Below are 8,188 nucleotides of genomic sequence, written 5' to 3'. Positions count from 1 at the left end.
TTGGTTCCGTATTGGAGCAACGGATATTTATTTCCACTGCTTGTGGGAGATGAATGGAAGATAAGTGCAAGTTTTTACAGTTTTTTGCTGTTTTTTTGCAGTTTAACTTGTGTATTTTAAACTGTATCTTTATGAATCTTTTCCATGGAGTTTTTTGACCTGGGATGTGTTTTGTATGGCAGTTTATAACTGAACATATTGTTTCTTGGCTGTTTCCTTGAAACACTGAGGTCTTTTTCTCCATGTTAGTTATTTGCCTTTCAGCCTGTTTCCTTCCACTATTAGCAGCTTTATTCTGAATATTTGTTGGTTATTTTTTTGAAATTAAATTGGAGCAATGTATATAGGGATAATGACAAAACAAGATGAAGGGGGAACAACGGGAAACAAGATCTCATATTCAAACATCTATTCATAATAAAACCCATTTAATGCTAAAAATACTATCCAAGTTTCCAAGTTTATTATATAGTTTGATTAACCCCCTAATCTACATTCTAGGCGATATACAAAATGGTTACAAATATCTAAAAACATAGGTAAATTATTACATAGACATACTGTGTTTCAAAAACAAAACAACAAAAATTCATAAATACAATATAGAAACAACTATGATTAAAAAACATTAATGTTGAGAACACGTATAGACTCACGTTTAAAAAATACTTACATTAAAAATGCCAAGCGTTTGTAACCGGAAGGGACTCTTATAAGTTGCAGAGGGCATGATGGAAAACCAGCTATCATAAAGGAAGTATTGTCCCATTGAACATATGTATAGTATTGACATTTATACAAGAGGTGATATATCAACAACTTAAAGCAGTATTGCAAACAATACATAAACTGCTAAATGATTGGTGAAAAGTAGATAAACTTTAAAGAGGCGACGCTTACCGATCCTGAGTGAACCTCTGCACAGTTGAGAAATCTTCAAAGGCGGGAGAAAAAACGCACGCTTAAACTGTACGAAAAGTGCAATTAGACACATGGAGCTGTGGGATTGGTGTAAGGCAAAGAAGGGGAGGACCCAAAGCATGATGTAAAAAAGGGGAGGAATCTAATGCTAAACTAAGGTAGAAAAAGGGAGGTCCAAACTTGTGATGTCAATGAAGGGGAGGAGTCTAATACTGGGCAAAAGTGATGTCAGTAAAGAGGAGGAGCCTAGCCTAACAGTCTATTACTAAGCTAGTAAGTTCTAGGGGACTAGGGTGAATGAGAAGATGGGTCTAAGATTCAAGTTTTCCAAATTTTATTTAAAATTCCATATACCGTTTAAAAAATTGTCTAAGCAGTTCACAGAATCTTAGTCATTAAAATCAAGGCGAAAACATTAAACAATTAGACTTAATTGACATAATGGAGACAGAAGGATTATTGGAGAAATACAATTTGTTAAAGATCTCATCAGGAAATAGAAAAGGGTTGGGATTCTCATCAGTGGAATGGAAGTGGGTAGGATTCTGATTGGGGGAAATATGATTGTAGTTTTACAGTGGGTGGTGGTAAGTATTTGCTGGTGGTAGTGCCTGTTCTTAAATGCATGAAAATTAGCATGAAAATTAGAGTATTCCACCTTGGCTGAATGATAACATTACAGGGCTTATGCTATTCCAGTGCACTTTAGTAAACAGATCCAATGGTATTTGTGAGATAATCAGATAATAATCTTCCTTCTCAGATATGGACATCTGTACAACATGCCCAGAGGATCAATGGCCCAATCAGAAGAGAGATGCCTGTATCCCAAAAGTGATAATCTTCCTGTCTTATGAAGAGCCTCTAGGGATAGCTTTGACTTCAATCAGCCTTTTCTTTTTTCTGGTCACTGTTGTCATCCTGGGAATCTTTATTTATTACCGAGACACTCCTATAGTGAGAGCCAACAACCGAGACCTCAGTTACATTTTCCTCATCTCCCTCATGCTCTGCTTCCTCTGCTCATTATTATTCATTGGGCATCCTTTGGACATTATCTGCATTCTCAGACAGACTACCTTTGGGATTACTTTCTCCATCACTCTGTCTTCCGTACTAGCAAAAACGATCACTGTGGTCATGGCCTTTCATGCCACGAAGCCTAAAAGCAAGCTCCGGAAATGGATGGGTTCCAGGGTCTCTAACTCTATAGTCCTTTCCTGTTCCCTTATTCAAATAGTTCTGTGTGTTGCCTGGTTGTTCACTGCTCCCCCATTTGCATATGTTAATATGAGATCAGAAATTGGAACAATACTAATTGAGTGTAATGAAGGGTCAGTATTTGCATTTTACTGCGTTCTGGGTTATCTGGGATTTCTGGCTGGTGTCAGCTTCATCATAGCTTTCCTAGCAAGAAATCTACCCGACAGTTTCAATGAGGCCAAGTACATCACCTTCAGCATGCTGGTCTTCTGTAGCGTCTGGATCTCCTTCATTCCAACATACCTGAGCACCAAGGGCAAGTACATGGTGGCGGTGGAGATATTTGCTATTCTGGCCTCCAGCGCTGGACTGTTGGGTTGTATCTTTTTCCCTAAATGCTATATTATCCTGCTGAGGCCTGAAAAGAACCTCAAGAAGTACCTAACAAAAAACAAAATGACTTAAAGGCCTAAAAATGATGGTAGTAACATTTTGTTTTAAAGGAAGAACAGTAAATCCTATAATAAAGAAAAAAAATTGGAGAATCGTGCTACTGTTATATTTGATTTCATGTATCTCCATGCCTCCAGTTATCTCAACCAACTGTCCAGCACTCCCCGTAGATCTTACACACTCGAATCCAGATCCTCAGAAAACACCACCAGTTGTTCAAAACTTCATTGCCTCGGGCTTTATGTTTTATCTCGTCACCGGATCTATAATCTTTAATATACGTAAATTAATATTTTAATAGTGCTTATAGCATTTATAAAGTGAAGTCATAACTGTTACTTATCTTCTAAGGATGTGGTCCTGTCACTAGGGTGTCTCACCCTTGTTTCGCTAAATAGCTTTTTCAAGGTGACCCTACAATGTTAAAAGGAACATCATTTATATTAACCACATTATATTTAAATAATCAAACTGACACCCTAGTGACCATGTTTGGCCATTTCTGGTTTATGATCTACTGTTATATTTGATTACATACAAAATAGAAATATGTTTGAACTTGTATATCTGTAAAAATTCACATGATTAAATGATTACTTCCCATGAATCAAAAGAAGGGTTGGAATATAAGAACCATTTGGCATTTTTTCTGTCTAATAGCCCTATGAAGTTGTTTTTTTTTTTTTTTATATCTTTATTAGATTTTCAAACTACAATTGTACAACAAGTAATTCATATATAATTCATATATAGGATGAACTTATAATGTGGATGGTTTGTTTTATTCAGTACTTGAACATTACAGAAAATGTCCAGGGTAAAATTTGGCCGTTTCAGGCTAGACCTGTTTCTATAATGAATAAGGGTAAAAAAAAGGTGGCCAAACTGACCTTATGACCACTGGAGGGATGAAGGCATGGCCCCCATACTCCCCCAGGGGTCACTAACCTCCTCCCATCCCCAAACATGTAAATGAGACAGTATCATACCGAGCCACTGGAATCGACTGCCCCCGTAGATCAGAACCCTTGAAGGACTCCTAAACTTTAGAAAAGTAACAAAAACATACCTCTTCACCTGAACCCCTGCCCTTCACCGATGGACTACAAAGAAATGTATAGTGGTACCAGAACCAGTATGTGTCACGTAAGAAAAACTTGTATTGTAAAATTTTGCACTGTAACTATTGCAAATCTAACCTGTGTAAACTGTCAAATTAGGATAAAACTTGAACCGAAAACCTTACACTGTAAGGAGAACTAAGGTAAACTGTAACCAGTAAACTGTATATTAGACCCCCAGTATGTGTTAAGATAGGATAAAAACTCATAAACTTGTACTGAAATTATGTATGTTAACCTGTAAACTATTCTGAGCTCTTTATGGACAACGGGATAGAAAATGAATGAATTAAATAAATACATATTTGAGTATAGTAGGTTTTGGGTTAATTTTGGAGGGGTCACCATACAATATAAGGGGGTTATGATGAAATGTATACCTGGGACATTTTATGTGAAGTTCACTGCAGTGCCCCCTAGAGTGCGCTACTGCTCTGCTGGGACGTATGTGTGGCCAGTCTGCTAAGAATACTGGTCTCTCCTCTGTCCCAGTGGCTGGTTTGGACATTATTTTTTTCAAAAAATGTTTCAAAAAAGGGTAGGCACAATGAGAACAAACAGATTTAGGAAATGGTAATTTTTGAAAATGGTCACTTTCATAAGAACATAAGAAGTTGCCTCCACTGAGTCAGACCAGAGGTCCATCGCGCCCAGCGGTCCGCTCCCGTGGCGGCCCATCAGGTCCATGACCCATGAAGTGGTTTCTGACTAATCCTATAACCTACCTCTACTTCTGTCTGTACCCCTCAATCCCCTTTTCTTTTAGGAACCTATCTAGACCCTCCTTGAACCCCTGTAGCGTGCTCTGGCCTATCACAGCCTCCGGGAGCGCGTTCCATGTGTCCACCACCCTCTGAGTGAAAAAGAACTTCCTAGCATTTGTTCTAAACCTGTCCTTTTTCAATTTCTCCGAGTGCCCCCTTGTACTTGTGGCTCCCCACAGCCTGAAGAATTTGTCCCTGTCTACCTTCTGCAAAACATCTAAAATCAGATTTATAGATCACATCAAAAATGCCCCTCCGCTTGTGAGAAGTAGTGTGCACTAGCTGTAGTGTACACAGCCCAACCCAATTCTCATCCCATTAGTCCTGCCCCCCCCCCCAAACACAACTTGGACTTTACCCACAAATTAAAGTGAGCAGTAACAGTGACTGTGCAGTGCAGTATCTATTGAGATGAATTTACGTGTAAACTACAAAACACCCTTAAATTCTGTGCTTGCTGTGCAAAAAAGCATGATCAACAGAAAATCAGATGGCTGCTGATGTTACATCAGTGTAATCAGGAGGAAAAGATGTACTGAAATATCTTTATTAGATTTAGTATTATTTTAATTAAATCCAAAACAAAAGAAGCAAAGCACAGCATAATTTCCTTCCAATATGGAATGTATTCCCTGTATACTGGTCTCAGATATACAGGAGACCAAATGACTTTAAGACTGAAGATATTATTCTGTATACAGTGGCAGAGGATTGAGTATCTGGCAGATTGTGATTAAAAAAAACATATGGGGTTTTTTGTTTACTTTATTTACTATTGATTATAAATGAAATAATTCCTATGACTGGAATAATTGCACTCCTCACCAAGCACTTCTTTCAAATTAACATTGCTCTTAAATTTAATGAAGGCAAAGCATCCGTAAAGTCATATTTATAAAAACAACTTATATTTAATATTAACTGCACAGAACAGAGACAACATCCCTTGAGCCTTAGGAGTAGAGTCCTATAAAGATCACAGGGTGTCCACATAGCTGCTGGATACTCACTCAGAATAGAGTGCACATCAGCATCAGCAGAAGACTTATGTGGTCATCTGTAATGTGATTTGTGTCCATCAAAGGGTCTTCTTGTGTCCAGTCTGTAAGGAAATTCTTCTTTACAGAGAGGGTGTGAGCAAGGGACATTGACGCCTCTTGAAAGCTCAAGTTTTGAAAAATAATAAAACATGTAAAATGATACCAGCGCAAGGTTTTAAAAATTATAATTAAGATTTATTGAGTTGTTTCTATTTTTCCATTATGAAATTCAAAAGAATAAAGCATAATTGCTTGCATTAACAGTTGCGCTAATGGGAGATCGTTATAGTTACCAAATGCTGGCCTTCTGATAACAAGCTCACCTCAGGATCTCATGACCCTCTATTATATACTTTTGGCTTATTGTGACATCATCAGTCTCTCAACCAATAACAATTAACATGGGTGGTCTTAAAAGTTAGACAAAGAAAATTCCTCTACATTTAAAAGTTTCAGAAAATTACATTTGTTTACTTATAGTCGTTTCTGAATATAAATCATAATTTTCACAAAAGTATATTAAGAACATTATTTGTTAAAAAGATGCTGAAAAGTTCTCAGCCCTATGAACCATGCTGAAAATTAGTCAGCCTTAGAGGAAAAGAGGACTCTCCCTAAATTGACAGGTTCAAATTACATAGCCTTAGCCCACAGAAGCCTTCCTAGAAAAGGAGGAGGAGGAGGAGGGGCTGGTCTCCCCCTCTCTTCACTAGAAACTGTTACTCATTTCCAGATGTTTTAGAATTTCTTTAGGTTGCAAAAATATATAATATATTTTTCCAAAACCCATTCTTTTGTTCAATACACAGTCATACAATCACATACTTCAGTCATATTTGCTTGATTCATACTTGCTTGGCCAAGCTTTCATTCATAATTTTCATTCATAACTATATTTAATTCCTGTTATATCTTAGTTTGGGACACGTTATCTTCCTAACCAGTCTAAGCACAGCTGGTATTAATTAACATCACGATGCTGAGAACAAAGACTTGGAAAACAAAATGGATTCCAAAGACTGAGAAGATATAGAAAAGACAGAGAACCAAAATGGATTCCATGTATCCTTTATGATTTCCTCCATGATCTAGCCTAACAGCAAAGTACACAAAAAGAACACCATTCTTTCCCTTATATTAATCTGTAGTGTGTTTTTCTGGCTTTAGCTACATTTATATTTAGATTTTTATTCACAAGTTTGTCGTACGCTTCTATTGGGCGTGGCCTTAACTAACACATATGCTTGTATCTAACTAGAATTATCCAGAATCATACGAAAAACTTTTGTAGAAAAACTCCACAAAAATACTGCACTATCATGTTCTGATATCCATTCCATTACCGTCCCATAAACATCAACCCCTACTGGCCACTAGCCACTACTCCTCAGGTGGTGGATGCCTGAGATGTGGTGGAGAGGAAAACGATGAAGGACTTCAAAAAAGCGTGGGATGAACACAGAAGATCTAGAATCAGAAAATAATAGTAAATATTGAAGAACTTAGGTCAGTACTGGGCAGATTTGCATGATCTGTGTCTATATATGGCTGTTTGATGGAGGTTGGGCTGGGGAGGGCTTTAATGGCTGAGAGGGTGTAGATGGACTGGAGTGAGCTTTGACGGAGACTTCAGTAGTTGGAACCTAAGAACAGTACCGGACAGTGCTTTGGATTCTTGCCCAGAAATAGCTAAGTAGAAGGAAAAAAAACCCCCCAACAAATTTATAGATTGAATCAGGTTGAGCAGACTAGATGGACCATTCGGGTCTTTATCTGCCATCATCTACTATGTTACTATATAGTGGCGTACCAAGGGGGGGGCGTGGGGGGCGGTCCGCCCCGGGTGCCAAGCCCTGAGGGGGTGCTCCCGGTCTGGTTCCCCCCCCTGCGCCGGGTGTCGCATCTGGAAACAGCCTGCAGCAAGATTGCGATGCCAGCGATCTTTCCCTGCTTCGGCTGTTTCCTCCGCCACGGTCCCGCCCCTCCTCTGACAGAGGAGGGGAGGGACCGCGGCAGAGGAAATAGCCGAAGCAGGCAAAGATCACTGGCATCGCGCGATCTTGCTGCAGGCTGTTTTCCCAGGGAAATGGAGCGGGGAGGCCGGGGGGATGAGCAGTGCTTCATGGTGTTGGTGGTGGGGGCAAGCGGTCCTTTGAGGTAGTGGGTGGGGGGGAGGCAGCAGGCCTTCAGAGTGTGGCGGGCAGACAGACCTTGTGTAGGGGGGGAGGCAGGCCTTCAGGGGGACAGGCCTTCATGGAGAACAGGCAGGCAAACCTTCAGGGGGGTGCAGGCCTTCGGGGGGGGACAGGCCTTCAAGGGAAACAGGCAGGCAGGTCTTCTAGGTGAGGAGAGGCTTTCTGGGGGGTGCAGGCCTTCAAGGGGGGGTTCAGGCCTTCAAGGGGGGACAGGCCTTCAAGGGGAACAGGCAGGCAGGCCTTCAAGGGGGGGACAGGCCTTCAGGAGGGTGTAGGCCTTCTGGGGGGGCAAGCTTATGGGGGGTTGCAGGCCTTCAGGGGGGGTTCAGGCCTTCAAGGGGGGGTGCAGGCCTTCAAGGGGGGTCAGGCCTTCAAGGGGGGGACAGGCCTTCAAGGGGAACAGGCAGGCAGGCCTTCAAGGGGGGGACAGGCCTTCGAGGGGGGTGTAGGCCTTCGCGGGGGTGCAGGCCTTCGGGGGGGTGCAGGCCTTC

The sequence above is a fragment of the Geotrypetes seraphini genome, chromosome 10 (genome assembly GCF_902459505.1).
Source record: "Geotrypetes seraphini chromosome 10, aGeoSer1.1, whole genome shotgun sequence".
Lineage (NCBI taxonomy): Eukaryota > Metazoa > Chordata > Amphibia > Gymnophiona > Dermophiidae > Geotrypetes > Geotrypetes seraphini.
The sequence above is the reverse complement of the archived record's forward strand: the minus strand, read 5'-3'. Positions refer to the sequence as shown.